The sequence below is a fragment of the Lonchura striata genome, chromosome 20 (assembly GCF_050655825.1).
Source record: "Lonchura striata isolate lonStrDom1 chromosome 20, ASM5065582v1, whole genome shotgun sequence".
NCBI lineage: Eukaryota > Metazoa > Chordata > Aves > Passeriformes > Estrildidae > Lonchura > Lonchura striata.
Genome location: NC_140722.1, coordinates 10,676,460 through 10,696,516, shown reverse-complemented (window position 1 = coordinate 10,696,516; position 20,057 = coordinate 10,676,460). Strand labels below are relative to the sequence as shown.

The following is a 20,057-nucleotide window of genomic DNA, read 5'->3' as shown; positions in this document are numbered from 1 at the left end:
ATGCTTCGTTGGGTATATAAGCACTGGAAAGGTGGACTCGCGTCCTGACCAGAGCTGCCCCCTCCCTCCGCCAGCCCCCCCAGCCGTGTGCATCCCCCCGCAGCCTGACCCCCAGCCCGGGCTGACCCCCGGGGGGGTGACAGGGAGGAGGAGGAGGAGGAGGGAAGGGAGTGGAGGTGGTGGTGGGGGGGCGCAGGCACTCGTGCCGGCGCAGCCTCTCGCATCAAGGTGTGCTGCAATCCGGGCGGGCTCGGTGGCTGCTCCTTAACCCGCGGCTGGCCGCGGCGCTGCCCGAGCGCGCTCCCCGCCCGCCCCGCGCAGCCCCCGCGGCACCGCGCTGCCTGCGCGCCCCGCGGCACCGCGCTGCGATGCGGTGCGGCGCCGGGGATGGAGGGATGGAGTTGTGGCGGTGCTGGGCGGCGGGGGCGAGGTAAGGGTGGGTGGGAGGGGAGGGTTTGCCTGGTGGTTTTTTTATTTATTTAATTTTTTTTTTTTTTCTCTCCAAGTGAGGACTAATCCCATCCCTGGGCCTGCTCTCTGTTCCCTTCCTGCATTAGAGATTGGCTATAAGGAGAAGGCTGACGGCTGCAGCATGAAGCGCATTATTACCTTGTGATTCCATGACCCTCCTCTATGCATCCCTAACTCTCGAAAGCTGATTCAGCTTTCAGCTAGTGCTCTGGTGAGTCCTCTGCTGCAACAGAAGCTCCTAACTGGTATGTCTTCTTTTTTTTTTCCCCCCCTCTCTTCTGCTCCCTGTCTTGCCTTTAACCGCTACCAGCTCAGCTTGGTTTAAACACTTTTCCTGGCCAATGCAGGACTTACCTGCCAATCCAACTTACCCGGGGACTTAAATGTGGGCTTCTGCATACACAAATGTATATGTGTGTGTGTGTGTCTGTGTGGGGATTTGCTGGATGTGTGTTTAATCTGTGGATCGCTTAGGAAACCTCACCCCCCTCTTTTTTTTTTGTTCTGCTGTGGCATACTCCGCATTCACAAAAAAAAAAAAAAAAGCGAAAAACAAAAAGCCCACAAAAACTAACAAACTGCAGAGCAAGCAGTGCACTAGAATAATCTGAACTGAAATGTTAGAACTTTGACATGCAACCGTTCTGCAAGGTTAAACCGGCCTTTAAATACCTAATTCAGACACAGGCTGGCTAATGACACCTGGGGGGATTGGGGCTTTATTTATTTATTTGCAACAAACTAGTGCTATAAGCTGATATCAGGCAGAGCAAAAGGGTGAGAGGTGGTTAAACTTAGCCTAACTTGCAATGATCTCAATGCTGTAGTGATTAACTGTTAAAATGCCGAGAAATGAGTATTAATTACAGGCGCATGGTTTGTGAACGATCAGAAAGGGAATATGAGGAGGAGGAGAAGTTAGGTTTCCCTGCAAGGGTTTGGAATTCAGGTTACATGAAGTGTAGCATCAATTGACTGTTATTGCTTCTGCAACTCAGAGTTGACTGTGGTCATTATATTTTATATGCCAGTGGTGGTACCTATCACATGAATATATAGACACCAGTTTGGTGAGGTGGGTACTGTGGTGCACACACACACACTCATGCAGATTTAGGTACGTTTTATAGCATGCATATGGATGTTTTATATGCATCTTTATGCATAGGTATATAAATGCTATATACAAGCAGGTGTAATGTATTACCCAGACACAGCCCATCTCCAGGCTGTGTGGGGAGTGTGGATACAGGTATATGTGTGCCTGTGCCGGAGGGAGTGTGCACTGTGTAATTGTATAGGCAGAAATCCGTGATTTGTGCTGTCAGTTTAATTGCTGGGTTCCTCTCGAGCAGATGGTTGTGTCTGTGGCTCCCAAGGTCTGAGCTCAGTCTCTCTGCCATGGGCTGTGCTGGGATGAGCATCTGCCTCCACCTCAGCCCCGCTGGTGTGTCCCTTCTCCAGTGCCCAGCCCTACACAGGGGCTGGATACAAAGTCCCCAAAGGTTTCTGCTGCACAGTTTCAGTTTGACTTTGACACTTGGACCTGAGCAGCACCTTGAGCTTTGGGCAGAGCAGGGATATAATATACAGCATGTTGCTTTCCATCCCTCTCACCCCGCTCCTTCCTCTTTCGCCTTCAGGCGGTACCTCAGGCTCTTCCCTCCCCTCTTATTTGCCCCTTGGCCTCTGCATGATCCAGGTCTCCATCCATTCTTCTCTCCAGAACAGCCACAGTTTTATTGCACATGTTTTTCTGCCAAAAGCAAGTGTAGGAGCTCAGTGAGCCCAAGTGGGTTGAGGATAGTGGCTGATGTTCCCCCACCACTACTCTACTCCTGGTGGTGGCTGGAGGATGGGATCCACAGGGTGCCTCTGATGTTACATTGAAGGCACCATTATGGCCATTTGTCTGTTCCTCCACCAAATGGCACAACCCTGGAAAGCACAAGATTCCACCCAGAACCTCAAAGCAAATTTGAATCGCCACGATGAATTCTGCTGCTGTGGTTGCATCGTTGTCTTCAGTTCTAGTAAGGATTTATAAGGTCATTTTTTAAAGCTCTTCCACAGGGCTCGCTTTAGGTGGCTGGCAGCTGCTGTCCTGCTGGTTTGCAGAAGTTGGGGACTATTTAGGACAGCCCATGTCAAATGCATTTGAGGAAATCAAGTTGGGTACGAGGTGCAGATGTTTAACAGCCCAGGAAGTCCAGGAGCTGTTCTACTGCTGTCAGTGTGAAGGAAATTCAATACCATGGAGTGCCTGGCTGTGCAACACCCCACCACCAACACTTTGTTTTTGTTGTTTGTTTGGGCTTTTTTTTTTTTTAAATCTGAATCACTTAGACTTTCCCTCGCACACTTCAGCTCTCCCTTTGCTTTAATTTCACTGCAGTCATGCATTACACCAGTGCCACAGCTCCATCTCTCTTCCCCTTAACCCAAACTAAAGGTTGGAATTTGCCTTTAAACGAGACAAATAATGATGGTTAAAAGGGCCAACAAACTGATGGAATGAGGGAGAAGATGCACAGAGCCAGGACCGAGGCATGTGCTGGTGTTGCATGAGGGGTGTGAAACAATTTTGGGGCTTGGGGCTGAGCACAGCGGATTTACACCCGGGCTCCATGCGGCCTTTGCTCTTCAGTGGTGCTGGAAGTCGATGGGGCGCGGGGAAATATTTGCTCCCCAGCTGGCAGTGATATTTTAAAAAGCAGTGAGACGCATCGATGCAATTAGGTATTCCAAAGTGCTTAGTTTGCCACTTGCTAAGTTTACTTAAACCCTCCTTAAAGGGTTCATTAGAAGACCGCGAGGAACGGTAAAATTCATTAACACGGAGGCAGCCATCGCACATTTGCCTGTAAATTGGTATCGATCGGGCGCAGGTGAGGAGGCACCGTGCCCGCCCTGCTGAGCGAGCAGGCAGCGCCCGGCGTGACCTCCGCCGCGCTCCTGCCTAAATCCTGCCCATTACAGCCTCCCATTCAGCCCAGGCGGCGAGCGCAGCCCTGCCACTCGGCCCACATTGTTCAGGGAGCTTTAAAGCTCGGCACGGCTGCGAGGGAGGCGAGGGAGAGGGGCAGGAGCAGAGCTGCGTGCGGGACCGAGCATCACCGGGCACGGCGCGGTGCCGGCCGGGGCGCGCAGCCCACGGGGGCTGCGGGCAGAACTCGGCGAGGCTTTGGCCCGAGCTCCCGGCACCTCGCCTTGGCTGCCTTTTTATGTCTGCAGGTCTTCCCAAAGCCCCTTAGCTGGCGTGGAGCTCAACCGGATGAGTTATTAGAAGCAATTTTTAATTATTTTTTTTTATGGTTAATGCCCTGAACGCGCCAAAAGGCATGTGCTGTCTTTTGGGGGTTGCTTATCTGTGGGGGTGGTGTCTCGCTCCCAGGGACCAGCAGAGGAAAAATCATTGGATTCACTAGGTAAGATGCTTTCTTCTTCCTATGCTTTAATCTCTACTTACTGATAAAGCAATCGCGTGTCTGGGGCTGATGAGTTCTCTTACTCTGGCGAATGGAGCAGTCTTTCCCGGTGTGGTTTGTAAATCAGTAGCTTGCCATTCGATTCTTGGCTTTCTGAAAACAAATTGGCTTTTTGTATCCAAATTGTAGGATGGAGGCAATTGGGAATTGATAGATATTTAACTTTCTCCCACATGGCTTTGTCTGGAATGAAACCTATATGCGTGTACAGCAAAGGCTTTCCTCTAAACCACATTTTTGTCTTTTTTAAATGCTGGAAGTTTATGATTTAGAATGAAACACCTACTTTTTAGGTGGAGTGGGAAGCTGGCTTTTACTCTGTGCTCTATACGTTTCAAAGAGCCCCTGCTAGGGCAGCAACTGGACCTCTGCTGCTTTGTGTCCAGTGAGTTATGCAGTTCCCCTTCCCAGGACCCAAAATCCATCATCTGCCGAGGGCTCAGCCCAGCATTACTGGCAAGGATAGGGAGCTGGGGTGTGTGTCTGTCTGCACATAGGCTGGGCAGGAGGAAAGTCTGCTGGTTTGAACTGAGCCGTAACTCACTCTCAGGATGTAAATTGTAAATCAGCGTTATTTTTCCTCCTGTGACCATATAAATGCGCATATTGAAACTACCTGCTTGAGAGACATACTTCTTTATATGCCCATATGAACCTGGCAAGCTATGGAATGTAAAGAAGTATGTATTTCAGGTGGGAATCCTTCTCAGAGGAGCAATGTGTGACCCCGGGCAAGGCGGGGGAGAAAGACAGACAGATTATTTTATATTATTATTTTTTTTAACTGCCTGACCCGGCAGACTGACTGGGGAGTCAATTGATGATCTTGTTCCAGCGCGTGTATTGTTCTGTCACTTTGCCTGTGTCAGCAGGTGGAAATGCTCATCAGGACATTAAATATTCAATATGCTGACTGCGGCATGGGCTTTGAAAGGCGATGCCAGAGGAAAGCTGGCTGTCCGCTGCTGGGCTTTAACAGGGATGCAGGCCAATCGCTCCCTTCTCCTGCTTCTCCAGTGACCCTTTTTACCCCAAAAATAAGGCCGGATAACAAACAAAGCTGGCTGATCTTTAAATCTAGGAACAACAAAAGGAGGTGGATGGTGGGGGGAGAAGAAAAGAGAGGAAAAGGAGACAACAGTTGTGACTTGGACATGTGGTGTTTTAGCTTCAAATTATTGTGCAAATTCCGCTTTTTGAATCTTTCCCATATTGAAACTTTTTATGCTTAAAACTGGTGAGAAGGAGATCTTCCTTGTTAGTGTGGTGAGCCATCGAGTCAGCGGATCACAGCCAAAGTCAAAGGAGTGCCCTGAATATAGGGGTCTTAAATACAAAAAATAGATCCTTTAATTCTGGAAGCCTTTTCCTTTGTAACATTTTCCAATGTAAAATAGTTGGCTGTTTTTTCAGGATCCTACAATAATGTGGCAAGATAAAAGAAATTTGGTTTAAAGACACATTTAATGTTCTGCCTAGGCGGGAGTCACATCTGAGGGCTTAAAGCTTTCAGCCCCAAATTTCCTCATGTTTCTGTAAAATTGCTATGATGTGAAAAGCTGAACTCCTCAAAAAGCTGCTCCCCAGTTTTCCAAACTCCAGTTTCCATCTCTTTGGGGCCGCTGAGGGCAGCATTTTGCTTTTGAGTGATTTCCCTGCAACTACAACCCCATCTTTGCCTTGCTCACGGGCTCCTCAAGCATCGTTTGGTAGGTGTGGTGCCAGGACTTGTCATGCAGAGGTTAATCAAGTCTTTCCCATGGCAGCATCCTCCCCCAGGCATGGGAACAGTCGAGGCTCTGAGTTTGGATTTTGGGGAGTCTTTATCCGTCTATTCACGGTGAGTGCCGCCATCACTTGTTCCAGGTACGCCGAGAGGGATCGAACTCAAGCAGGTGCTTGTGAGTAGTGGGTGAGAAAAGGCAGGTTGGGCTGTTGTGGAGGTTTCCTACCTGTAGGATTTGTGGGGTTTATTGAGGTGCTTTTTGTTGTTGTTGTTGTTGATGTTTAAATTAAACACCACGGCTGATGGAGGTGTGGGCAGTGCCTTTCCCAGCAGAGGAGGAGCCTTTGCTTTTTCTGCCAGGTGGCTTTGGGAAGTCTTGGTTTGCACTGGAGAATGGCTGGTGTGGACATTATTCTGTTGGCTTTCTCAGATGCTCTGGTTGTGCTGGGCCCTGGAAATCTGGGGTGTTCCTGGCTGGCTGCGGCACTGTCCCTTAGGACCCGGCTGCAGGGATGCAGCAACCCCTGGGCTCAGCCCCACCAGCAGCCACCCTGCCTGGGGACAATCTTTGGCCCCCATGACCCCACAAGCATTGGTCCTGTGGGTGTCCAGCCCCATTTTGGGGTCAGACTTAAATATCAAACTGGTGGATGCTGGGAAATGAGCTGCACCCAGGCAGGAAGGCGCTGGTTTCACGTAGGATTGTAATTCTGCTCCTTTGTAAGTCAGCAATGTTAACTTGAGTCTCTGGATGAAAAATGAGGACAATTCTCACCATTCTGCATATAACATAACATTATATCTAATATATAATTTATATATGAAATTACCCTCCTTTCTTTGCTGACCCTTTGTCCCACTCCTTCTCATTTCCCTTCTCCTTCCTTTTTTCATTTTTCTTTTTTTTCTTTTTTCCTTTTTTTCCATTTTTCTTTTTTCTATTTTCTTTTTCTGTTTTTTTTTTTTTTTCCTTCCCCCCCTCTCTGTTTTCTTCCCCTTCTCAGCACAGGTTATATCAAAACCCCTGTGCCACTGCATGTTGCTCTTTCAAAGGTGTTCGTGCTTTGATTTACAGCAGATACCTGCATTTGTAATGCAATTTTTATCTCCTTCCCCCCGCCTCTCTGAATTAATACGCTTGTTAATCACATGGAATTGCTAACTTTAGGAAGTCGCTAAGTGCTCGGATTTATTTTTTATGTAAATATTTTCAGAGGTATAATTCTGAGCGCTGTCTCGCAGCATGGCAGCGGAGATGGCGGGGGAAGCTTTGCCATGGACGGTGTCACCTGGGCTTGGACAATGTTAAAAATGAAACGGGTTGGATGTGGCCCCCCAGGAGCCATGGTAGCCTTGCTGTTGACTCCAATGGAAGGAGCCGATGGCTGCAGGCCTTCACCAACCACTTTGTGCCGTCCTTCTGCTCCATGGCAGCTCTTCATCCCTTTTACACCGCTTCGGATTAAAACTGCGGCCGTTACGTTGCACTGAGCCTGCTCTATTTTACAGCTAAATTAAAGCCACTTCTCTCAAGCTTTCTATAAATTGGTGAGCATCTCCTGGCCTTGAGAGCCATGGCGGGTGTGATACGAGGAGCACTCGCGCTGTACCTGCAGCGCTGGGATGCTCAGGTGCGCCCATCCATCCTGCGAGCCGAGTACTGTGCAGTGCCAGGCGCAGAAACAGGAGCTCTGAGAATTGTAAAAGCCATAAATCCAGTGGACCAAATTAGTTAAATTTTTCTATTCTATGCCTCACAAAATCCAGCCGTTCTGGAGATGAATTCCCCGCATGTAAGCGGAACTACCGGCAGGTATAAGATGGATATTTCGCACGTGCACATGAGAGCACAGGGACAAATTTGTGCCATGCGGTTTTCCCTGGCGGGTTTTTCTTTTTTCTGTACTTTTGCGTGTTTGTTACATTGATGATCCATTATTACAGTTGTTACTATTACTTAATGTTGGAAGACAGGTGGTCCCATAAATTCTAGTACTCTCTATCTTTTATTTTTTTTTTTAAAAGGGGGGGCATGTTTGCAATTCAAGTTTAATAGTGCATTCATCAAGAGCAATAAAGCATTTTATTGCACAAGTATTTCAAGGGATGTGCCGGCCCTGGTAAAAGCATTAGTAAAGGGGTGCATCAGCAATCTCATTTAAAACTGTCGACCCAACGTGAAAAATGTTGCGTTGAAGAATAAACTGCTATTAAGCATGATTAGATTGACCTGCAGGACAGATATTTTAGCTGCAGCAGCACAAGTCGATCAAAGTGAGCATCGCTTAGATTGCAAATTTTTTTTTCTAATGCCCTAAATTAAAAATGAAAGAGCCTCAGAATATTTAGGACCAGAGTGTGACTTTGGGGGTGAGATTTGTGCATTCAATTCGAAGCGGTTTGGGAAAGTGGGGAAAGGGGGAAAAGGTATTAATTGCTGCCCCTTTAGCATACATTGAAAATATGTTACTCAGATCAACCAATCAAAAAAGAAATTGTGCTGACTCAGCACTCGGGCTAGTCTGCACGTCCGATTGCAGAAGAGATCAGCACTGCACTGCAGTATCTTTCCCTGCCTTTGACACCAGCCTAGCTGGGCAGGGCTTCCCTTGTGTTTCCCAGGACTGGTTTAGGCCAAGAACAAGAGAAGGCCCTGAAGAGAGGAGGAGAGAGTCAAGGTTGCACGAGCCTCGAGCTGCTAACAATCCTTTTTAGTCAGTAAGAAGGAGCTTCCATGCTAGGTTTGCCCTGCCAGATGCAAGCGACATGAATTGCTTGGGAATATATCTATTTTTAAAGACTTTCACCACATCTTGCACTTAGCAGTGACTGTGGGCGAGGGGGTGGTGTGTTCCTAGCAAGAGAAATATCCTCGCTCCTCAGCTCTGATGCCTCCCCGAAAGCCCAGGGCTGATTTCAGTGCGGCACTGGCGGGTGCCTCCCAGAGAAGATGCTGGGTTAAATGTTTGCTGTGTGATGCTGAAGCTGCTTTTGACCTCAGCCAAGCGGACAGCGATGCTGCCTTCCCACTGGGATGTGGGGGGTCACGCTGAGAGCAGCCCAGCGCTCCACGGATGGGAGCCAACAGAGAACATGGACTCCACTGCTGGCTTGTTGGGGTTGAAAACAAGTTGTGTAGCTTGCTTGCCTCAGTTTCCCTCTGAGGCAAAGTAGGTTCTTGCTGAGGAGTTGTTGAAGCTGTGTTTGCACTGTGAGGCTGAAGGTGAAGGTGGCCAAGGTGGATGGAGGCAATGACATGAGGCCAAGGCTGTCCTGGTTTGGTTGGCATTGGCTTGCCCAGTTCTGCCCGCTGTGTATTTGGGGAGATGGCACAGCCCTCGTGCTGTCATGTAAACACTCATCTGCATTCTCCACACCTTGGAATAGGTGCAAGGTGTGAGGAATGGAGGCTGGACCTCCATGTGCCCATCGAGCCATGGATGCCTGGGGGGTATCCCCAATAGGATGAGGGGTGATGGGGTCCCTGGGGTGATCCAGCACTGCAGGCCTGCTTGCTGGTCACCAGTGTGGCCATGATCCTGTGTGCTGGGTGACTCTGCCGGCACCGGGCAGGTTGGGCTATGCCAGGCTTAACCAGCTGTGCATGCCCAGCTCTGAACACCTTGGTGGGCACCTACAGGTGGAGCAGTGTCCCTGTGGGCTGCTGTCTCCTGACCACTGCAGCACCCTGTGATGCTGTTGAGGTGTTTTTGCTTGCACTGTGTAAGCAGCACCAGCGAGCATCCCTGGGTTAGTCTGTATTTTTCCAGAGCAGTCTGTACGGAGGAGCAGCGCTGGTGGATGACCCTCTTGTGTGCAAGGAGAAGGCTTTCAGACACAGATATGTCTTGACTAAAGCAGGATTTGATAGTCAAAGGTTTTAGCAGTTGGAACAGTTGCTGGTGGTGCTCAGGAGGCTCAAGGGAAGCAGGTGACTGACATCTCCAGCAGATGCAGGGTTTTCCTTTTTTTTCCTTTTCCTTTTTTTTTCTCCTGAAGCACAGAGCCGTGCCTGTAAATGCCTCGCCATGCCCAGATATGGCCTGTGCTGGGACCACTGCCGCTATCTAAAAAAGCCCTGGGCAGACTGATGAGCCTGGGGGAACTGGGGAACAACTGCTATAAATAGTGCTCATTCTCAGCTGCCCTTCTGGGGGGACAGGATTAGGTGGCATCTGGGCAGCCAGGAGGCGTGGGACTCGTGACCACCAACCGCAGAAGTCACCCAGCAGCTGTAAGGATAGGAGCCATCCCTGCAAAGACCTTACATAGGCACGTCAACCCTGGCATTTGGGGAGTCGGATAAAGCCACAGGAGCAGGAATCCAGTGACCTAAGAGCAATTGAGAATAAAGTTCACCGCAACGGTTGGGACAGCGCTTCCAATCTGAGCTGTGACCTGGCATTGGAGACAGGACTTGGCTTTTGGCTCTTCAAGCTGCTTGGTGCAAGCAAAGGAAGGTGTCAGGAGGGAGATGGTGACACGGGAAGCAAAGTGTCACAAGGAGCTGCTGAGATGAAAAGATTGGTGTTCCCTTCTGGGTGGCTGCGGGTTAATTTGCTTGTTAATTTCCTGGCAGCGAGACTATTGGAAGCTCTGATTTAATATTTGTGTTTACTTTGGGTAAACAAATTAACAAAAAAAGCCCAAGTCTTAATAATTTAAGACACCAACTTGATTGAAGCTAGCAGAAAGTAATGAATCTCCTGCGGTCATTTCACTCCCAGGCTGAGAGGAGGTGGGCAGTGCCTGGAGCTCATGGCCATGGGGATGTAGGGCAACTGGTCCCTAAAAGTGAGGGGTGCTTGTAGCTATGGACTGCAAGAAAGTAAAACAGCTTCTGAAAGAGTAGAGGAAAAGGATTGTATTGTGCTTTAATTAAGCTCAGCCTTGAGTATTTGAAGGGAAATAATGGAGCAGGGAGTGAGGAAGGTTTGACCAAGTAGAGGAGGTGGCTGTGCAGGTGATAACTGAAAGGGATGTACTGAAATGTGTGCAGTGGGAGACTGGGGAAAAATCATGGAGCAACGCTGCAGCTTGTTCTGAGTGGGATGGAGACTGGAATGTGCAGTCAGGTTGAGATGGGTATTTATGTCCAGGCTTTGCCCCTTCTGTCTCTCATGGTGTCAGGGCTGTGCTGCACCACTTTGCCTTCTTTAAATTAAACCAGCTTTGTCCTAAAGCCTTGTCTTTGAGACAATAAGATGCACCCACTAAAATCTATTGTGCCATTTTTGCAAAGCCCAGCAAAAGTCGCCCGTGCACCGTCCCCTCTCTGTCCTCCACGCTCATTTAGCCTATTTGAAACTGAATTTATTCCTGGGAAGGTCCCCATCAATTTGCCTTGCTCTTTTGTTGACAAGTTTATTAAAAACCTGGGCAACTACATATTAAACTTTTATCAGTGTCGAGGAAGAATACGTCCTTTGAGCAGCCACAAAAGTTATGGATTGGGGCTTAATGTTTCTTGTTCCACCATTTGGCTGAGTCAGCGTAACAAATAAAAGCTGCCACTTCTTCTTTTTTTTTTTCCCTTTCTTGAGAGACAGTTCCCTTAACAGTGTAAGTAACTATGTCCAGTAATGCAAAAAAGGTTTCAGGTCTGGGTAAACATGAGGGTTGTTGCTTCTCTTTGTACCCATAAATCTTTAATAATTTGAATAACTAATATAAGAAAATATGAACCCTGGAGATAGTTATTGCTGCTTAGCTCTGAGCCAATAGTTTTGGTAAAATAACTGTTACTTTATAGTGTTGACATTAAAAAATTTGCTGCAAATTAATAATTGTACTGCAAGTGATGTGTTTTCATCCAGTGTGAGGGCAGGAAGGGGTTGGAGCGATGTTTGGTTGGGGATGTCCCTTTGCACCGCTGCAATAGGGGATCTTTGCTCTTTTTCTTTAGTCATAAGATGAAACAAAGAGGAGGCCAATATGTTGCACCAAAGATGTTAAAAATAAAGCGTTAGAATTGCATAACCTAGTTCCCATTCTGCCGTGCAGCTGAGTTTTTAGGAGTTGAAAGAAGCCCGAGAAATAATTGGTGGGAAGGAGTTTAAATTGATATAACAACAGTCAGGCAGGGGGAAAAAAGTGAGCATTGGTGGGACTAAGCCACAATTCTTAAACTCTGCTGGGCAAATAAATAAATAACACAGCATCTTTCACTGCCTGTCACCGTGTCCAAGGATTTTTTAGTTCTTAAACAGGTCTGCTGGCATAATTTGTCAAGTCCAACAGGGAGGTTTCCGTGTGACAGCCGATTGTTTTTCAGCAGGCACAGTGGTGCACCAGAGCCATCCTGCCGGCTCGGAGCAGCTCCATAATTAGACAAGAGTTAACATTCCTGTATGAGGTGGCTCATCCCTCCTGCCCAGGGCACAGCACAGCCCAGGGCCCATCCTGCGCCGTGCCCGCGGCCGGCGGGGAGCGTTCCGGACAAATCCCTCTGCCTCCAGGAGTTTATCTGCATCACCATTTGCTCCAATTATAACTAATTGGACACATATTGCATTTTCATAGAATCTAATTTTCTATTGATTTTAACGGGACTGCTGGTGTTTTGTACTATTAAGTGGTAATCTCGTATCAGTTGCTGTTTAAAAACGCTGAGTGCACTCCCCTGTATGGGATTATGCAGTCAGCACATGTTTTAAAACCTGTTTAATTGTTAGGTCCGTAAAATGCACAAACTGTATTAGGGAGAGGCTTTGTTCTCTTTGAGAGTGTGAGTAGCACAACAAAAAAATCCAACTCCACAACTGTTTCCACAGCCGGTTTCAGGAGGTGCAGCTCCCAGAGACCTGCTCAGAGTCTTGTGCTTTGGGAAAAGAGCTTTGGAGGGACCCTCTTGATCCCACATGGAGCCAGCTCCCTCCAGGTAACAATGGAACAGAGCAGGTCTGTGCTTGACTGCTGTTTTTACAGGAGGCCTAGGACCAAAATTCGGGTTAAGACAGAGAGAAGGTCACTTTAGATGCTCTGTATAACAAAGGAATAAGGTGATAACTGGAGGGTTTGGAACTTTATTCTCTGTCATAGATATTGCCGTGTACCTTGGCAATGCACCCAAATAAAACCAGACTATCAAATTAGCCATTTAATTTCAGCAAGTACTCCTTGAAGCAGGGTGAAAGCAACAGTCCTCTGGTCAGCACCACTTAAAGAAGAGAAGATTTAAAGCAAAGATTTAGGGGAGGAAGGGAGAGGTGGCCTGGCAAAGAGCATTTCCAGCAATGCACAGGGATCGCTGGCTCAGGGATATTGGATGACAACAATAATGGTGGAGAAGGCAGATTAAAGGGGATGGAAATGATGTTTTGGGGCAGTTGAGTCACCCTGGGGTGCTGGTGAGTTTCCTGTCAAGTTGCTGCCTTCGCTGCTCATTAGCAAGAGCCATGTTGTGTTTGTTGGAGACAGGTGAGTTCATGAGGGTGTATAAATTAAATAGACACTTTATTAAGTTCAGGTAATAGTTTTGGTTTGAAAGACTGAGTGGCTACTGCAATGTCAGCAACTGCCTTACTGCACAAAGGAACTGAATGCTTTTTAATTAAGTCAAATAAAATCCAAGCAGAAGGCTCTTGAGCCTTGTCTGGAGTCTACTTTTTGGGTTGAACATCTTTAATTTTAGAAATGTTAATAAAACACAGTCTACTTTTTCGCTGTAATAATGTAAGTTCAATTAATATTTGATGTCTGTAAGGAAAAGGATAAAAGCAGCGAGCTTGTATTTTCTGGTTTACAAATGGCACATTGGGCAGATCTTGCAACTGTGGCATTGATTTAAACATCCTCACAAAGACACCATGCAATAAAGTTGAATCATCTGCAGTATAAGTATGTCTGTTTGGGGGAAAAAATAGCAATGTGAGAGAGTAGACATTTTCCTGTATTATCAAAAGCCACTTCATTTTGAGGAAATTTCCTCCAATTTAGTAATGTTTGGATGGAAATCAAATAACACATTAGCTTTGGGAAAGGGAAAAAAAAACCTTCCAAAGCTAATTACAAAGGGAATGTGCACTTCATTAAGATAAAGCTGTAGGAAATCAATGTTCTGTATTGTTGTTTTTTTCCTTTTGATTGGATTTTAGAATGATAAATTGTTCATGCATTTGATCTAAAAATGATTTGTTTATTCAGATGAAGAGCAACAGTACTTTGTCTCATTTGGCCTTTTAGCTTATAATGATAATGGCTTGAAGGGCTGCTCATTTCTCAAAAGTGTATTGGACTGGAATAGGCAGGAGATTTCTGGACTCAGAAGGATGGGTCCCATGCAAGGGTTTGTTGTAGGCTAATTCTATTGCATGTTGAATCTTCTGCTTCATTAAGAATATCGACAAATGCTGATAAATTCTTTGGCTTTTCTGTACTGTCTATAACACATCTTTATTAGAATATTGAGGCTGAAGTGGAAAGATCTGCAATAGAGGAGATTCTCGTGTTGGGTACTACTGACCCTACTTGCCACAGCTCTGGGGGCTTTTGCCCATTTTCCTGGATATAATCATGGACAGCAGAGCCAGCAGCCAGGCACAGGCACCACACAAGGGTCACCAGAGCAGGAAAAGCCAGGCATGTGTTTGTTCTGCTATTTTGGCCTTGATTCACCTCTAACCCCTGGCTCTCCACATGCCCATGGCTCTCCAGTGCCATCCCACAGCTCCTGTAGGCTTTGCCAGGTCACGGTGGCGGGGCCAGGAGAAGGGAGGCACCAGCTCTTCCCACACCTTTCCAATGCAAGACCCAACTTCATGAGGGGATGATTAAACCTGACTCAGCTTTGGGCACAAACCTGACCGTGCTGGTGTTGGGTGGTTGAGGTTTTGGGCCTGGTTTGGGGTGCTGTTGCAGGCTGCACTTGCAGCATTGGCACAGGCTGGAAGGGAGAGCAGCACCGATCCCTGCCTGGCTGTTAGGATTGGCAAATTCTACTGTCAGATCTTGCCTGTTGAATCCCTCCTATTTCATAGTGGAGGGGGCCCACAGGCATTTGGAAATGAGCCCTGCCTCACTAGAGAGATCAGGGGCTTCAGACAGCTCAGACCTCTGACCACATCTGTAATCCATCTTGTTAGGGTGGCTGGTACAGCCCCAGAGACCAGCCTGGCAGTGCTGGGCTGGCAGAGACCTGGGCACTCCCTGCTGGGAGGCTGTAAGTCCCTGTGGGTTGCAGCCCTCCCCAGCTTTATAACGTGGGCTGCTCTTTCTCAGCTGCTGGGAAAGCCTCACCACCAGAGAGACATCATTAGTTTTGATTAATGGCATCCAGAAGAGAAAACCTAATTTTCTAAAAAGGAAAACCTTACCCATAATTCACTGCAGAGAATTTAAACAAAATGTTATAGAACATCCACGCTGACTCACATTGATTTCAAATATGTTCCAAGGCACTCCCCAAAGCAAAGAAGGGAGGAGTGGGGACAGCTCTGGTCCCCAGCAGAAGATGCTCAGTGTAACCCCACAGTGCTGCTTTCAAAGGACTGATCCCAAATCAACAGGGCTGGGACAGTGCACACATACCTATGTGCAGGCTGTGTTTGAGGTGGTGATGCTCAGGCAGTTTGATGCACTCTATCCCAAAATCCATGTGCCCATCAGGACTTAGCTCTGTACAGCCTTGCTCGCTAATGGCATTTCCACCTGTACCCAATCACCAGTAAATAATTACTTTCCTTTGCCTCCCGTAAGTCACCAAAGGATGAATTTAATACTTCCAGGTCTGCACTGTCTAAGTTTCCATTTAGTTCCTTGGCTTGATTGTCTCTTGTAAAGGTACCTACAGATAACTTGATTAAATTAATTGTAGAGATCTTTTTTAAAAGCTATTCTGTCTCGCTTTCTCTCTCCATCTCTCTCTCCATTTATTTATAGGCAGCTTAGAGTAACGGGTTTGGGCAGTTAAGTGATCTGCAGTGCTTACCGTGACAATGCGAAGCCTGGAATTCTTCAGGAGATAAAATGCTGGCCCACTTGCAATATTCCTGCGGGCAGAGGTTCCAAGCACAGGTGCTTTTCCCTGGTATCATCTTGCAGCGTGGTGGGCTGCGAGGGAGAGGGGGGAAAAGTCACCTTTGCCTTCTGACGCATATAAATTCTTTAAATAGGTTATGCACATGGCAATGTGCAATATCTGCGCGTGGCTCCGGGTTAAGAAGGAAAGGCCTGACTTTATTGGCTCCCACTGCAGAAATGATCGGAGCTGCTGTGATTTTTAAATTTGATTTACTGGGTTATTTTTAGCAGTGGGGTGTTCATGCTGCAGGGCTCTCCAGGAGAAATCAACACCCCAGTGTTGAGATGTGAACCATCACAGGAGTGACTTGGACAGCAGTGGTGTAGCAGGGATTTGCTTTCCTCATTTGGGGACAAATTGCCAGATTATGAGATTGCAAGAAAGTAAAGCTTTTTTTTTTTTTTTTTTCATTCCTCCCTTTTGTTTCCTTTCCACCACTTTCCTGTTGGTTTCTGGTGAGCAAATGCAACCATTGCATGAGCAGGCCTTCAACCTCCTGAAAATGCTGATTTTAATGCCAGATGAGAAAACACAGGAGGCTTCACAGTAGGGAAGCAAAGTTTGCTAACCTCTAAAAAAAGATTTCAGGTGTTCCAGTCTTTTCCCTCCCATTTTTCAAGGAGAGCCCTGAGGGGAGAAGAGTTCTGCAGCCTGAGTTCCTTGGCTGTGGGCTGGGCTGGCTGTAGCAGGCGACATCTGTGCTGCTGCGTGTTAGGTGTCACTTCAGACACCAAAACACGGGGATGGAGGAGGACAGCACACCATAAAACACTGAAAGGAAAGGGGGAAGGAGGTGATAATTAAAGCATCTGGATGAAAACAGTAGCTTAACATTTACTTATGTCACACTGTAATAGAACGTGGCTCTCAAAACAGAGTCAAATATCAAGTTTAAAAACGCTTCAGGCTGATGGTTACTGCTGCAGACTATTCCACTGCTGTTCAACCTGCCTCTTTAATTCAGACTTGCTCTTCAGCTGTAGCCTCTAAGAAGCTTAAATAAATCCTGACTGCCTGAAAGTGAAGCCATTTGAACCAGTGCGGCATCAGGCAGCAAGTTCAGAAGAGGTCCAGGCAGCTGGGAAAGAAAAGACCCTGAGGAATTCTCTTCTCTGCTGCCACAGCCCATGAGGCCAAATGCTTTGCTAAAGCTGGTAAAATGGAACCAAATCAACTGTTCAATGGATTTGGTCCCCTTCAACCAGCTGTAGCTGTGCATTGATCTCTCAGACGCACCTTGGAGGATGAAACACTTGAACCCGACCAGGGCGGCTCAGGTAGAAGACAAATGGCCACTTGAACACTGCTGATAAGGAAATGATGATGATTGGCATCTACAGATCTATCACTCAGGCTCTAAACTGGTGGGCTGAGCCTGAGTCATTATGTGGTTGCCAGTCAATTCTGCCTAAGGGAGACCACTCAGGATTGATAATCTCTATCAGCCTCTCCATTGATCTCAGCTGTAACCCAGTGTGTTCCCACTGCAAATGCTGTGCATTTTCATATGTGTTTGCTCATACCCACCCAGGAGCCCCATGCCTCATTGTTTCATCTGCTGCAAGGAAGAATAAAGGTTTTGATCTGAAGTTCCCTCCTTGTGTTTTGTACCATGCGCCGAGATGCTCCTTCCACAGCTCTAGTGAAGAAATCAGCTACAGGGCTACCAGAGCTGGGAAGGAGTTGGGAATACCAACTGCTTCCTCACTGCCCCAAACTGCAAATATCCACAGTCTGCACTAGCCAGCAATGGTTTTTTTGTTAATGAGATATAAGCTGTGCTCCTAAACAGTTCCCTCTTTGACTTTGTTGACCTAAAAGACTTGTAAAGTCTCTACCTCAGTCTGGTCCTTATAAGCACTAATGTTATGCTAATGGAGTTAAAGAAAATCGCTCACTTTCCCGTGTAATAATGATTGGTGGGAAAGTAAGCTGGGCGTCATCCTTTCCTAGCCATCGTAAATCTATAGGACTCTCACGAGCTATGAATATTGCAGCTTTAATGAGCCATTTGGATGCAAAAGTCTGATGGGAGATTATTCATGTCTTTACTTCTTAACAACACCTGGCCCAAGTTAACCCCTGGCATAAGAGTGTGCAGAGATTTGTCTGTTTCACACACTAGAAATTCGGTTTACTTCATTTCACATCCGTGGTCCTTTAGGTACCATTTAAGTGTTCATACTCGGGCCAAGAATATTCATGTGCTTCAAGATAAGGAGTCATTTGATGGATCTGAGGCTTAACATGCATCTAATATTTATGTCACTGGGTATTTAAAAGGCAAAGACATGAGGAGCAGTGTTACTGCAGGACTGCCTTTCCTCAGCTAAAAGGAAAATATTGCTTACTTGATCCTGCTGGCTCATTTTTCTGCACTTTAACAGTGCCTAAGCATCCATGTCGATATCCTACTGAAGTCTACATGTGTTTTTTTTCCCATATACTTCAGTCAGATCAGGTACATTTTACTTCTTGCCACCAACAGATTTCTTAGGAACATGTAAAAGAAGTTACAGCTTCTATTTTTTAAATTTATTTATCTTCACAACTGCAGCATCTTTCTAAGCACCCAGTGATGCACCCAAAAGAGTGCATCTGACAGAAGATTGCAGTGAGTGCAAAATGCATTTGTTGATGTTTTTGCCTGCAAATAGAGGAAAAGGAGCAGCTCCAACAAATGCCTGTATGAGCATGGAGGCAGTTTGCAGCCGTGGGTATTGAGAGTGCTCATTGCTTTCCAGTTGAAGCCTCACAGCACAGCTCTGCCCTTGGCAAAACAAGCCAAGTGGCCACCACCTCTGTAACTCTGAGTGACCTCTTGACACACTATCTGTCCTGGATGACTAATTGCTTTGTAATTATCCATGCTGGTTTCTGTGCACTACTCAATCCCAATTCCTAATTCCCATCTCAGAAGGATCAAGCAAAGGCATCTGCTGAGGCACAAATGACTGTCCAGGCAAACCACTTCAATGCTGCCACTGCCAGTCCTGAGATTCCTGAACATCCTTGGGATGAAAGCACAAGGGAAGGGAAATCCTCAGCACAATTCCCTGATTGCTGGCAGTCTGGGCTGTGAATGATGCTGGGACTCTAGAGGAAAAGTCTGAATAGAAACAGATGCTTCCAGCAGGTTGTGGCCTGGGTTTCCAAAATACCATGCTCCTTCCGCCTGCTCCCACAATCTGGGTTATTTTCTCTTGTTCCCCAGAGCTGCATCCAATTTAAACAACACCATTATTAACATTCTTCCTTGGTAATGATAATTAAGTTACTAAAAAATGTCAAATGGGGAAGCTGGAGGCATTGCAACTTGAACAAAAACAGGGAATGTAAATGAAATATATTTTCCTTAAAGAAGTTTGGTACTCCCAAAGTCACCTTGAATAGCAGGGAAGATTCCAGTTCTCTGGAAGCAAGAGAAGATATGAATTCACAGGGATCCTAAAAGTTGGGCCATGCATTTAGATGCCGAAATGTGGATCCCACCTTCAGGCACCCATGCTTGAAGATTTCTGGCCGTGTTTTTATTGGCTAATTATGTCTTTATGGAATGAGAAATTCAGTTCACTTAGCATGCAATTTCTATACCAATACAGCCATTATGGTCTAGGAAATATGAGGCCCAAGAAGAAGGCAGCAGGTAGACTTCAGGGGAACTCTCTAGGGACTGATAATGTGTAGGAGCAAATGTAAGGCATGGGCCAAAATATTGTAAATATCCTTCCCAACAACTTGTGTTTCAGCCTTGCTCACTCCCAAATCCTTCCTGAGGCAACAGCAGGGTTTGGAGCTCACTGATATCTGCCCTTTGCATCCGGGAGCTGCCTGGACCCTGAACCCATCCATGGTCTGAAAATTGGATCTGCTTCAGTCGATTTCCCATAAAGCGCAGCTCTGAGTGAAAGTCTTACCACTGACTTTGAAAATCCCAGGCTCAGGTCCTGGCTAAGTCATTAGAAAATTTTAGCCAACCATTCTTAACTACATCAAATCTAATTGTTTCCCATATCTGCTAAGAGGCTGCTCTGATGGCTCACCAGACACTGCTGGTTTCCTGGAAACCCTATTAGCTTCTCAAACAAGGCAATCCTGAGGACTCAGTCCTGCAAACCTTTTGTGCAAATATTAAATAACAGCGAATAATTAGCAAGAATAATCCTTTTTGCTTGACCCTCTTCTGTAATAAAGACCTTTGTCGGCGAATGCAAACGTTATTTTGAGGAGCAATTCATAATCTAGAGCTGCTGAACACATCAGCCTAAATACACTAATACTCTAATATCCATATTTGTACAGGACTTAAGACAGACAAAAACAGGCATGCTCTCTGCCCCAAAGACCTGAG

General features: G+C 46.7%; 1 long non-coding RNA gene across 3 annotated transcripts in view; it reads left to right on the top strand.

Annotated features, from left to right (window-relative positions):
• Positions 1-17,295, top strand: part of LOC146765731 (uncharacterized) — a 32,980-nt gene extending 15,685 nt beyond the window's left edge. Inside the window, exons 1-2 of one of the 3 annotated variants that reach the window (XR_014949674.1) lie at positions 24-228; positions 507-17,295. This is a non-coding gene — a long non-coding RNA (uncharacterized LOC146765731). The other 2 variants (XR_014949675.1, XR_014949676.1) reach the window with 2 other exon arrangements.
• Positions 17,296-20,057: the final 2,762 nt, after the last annotated feature.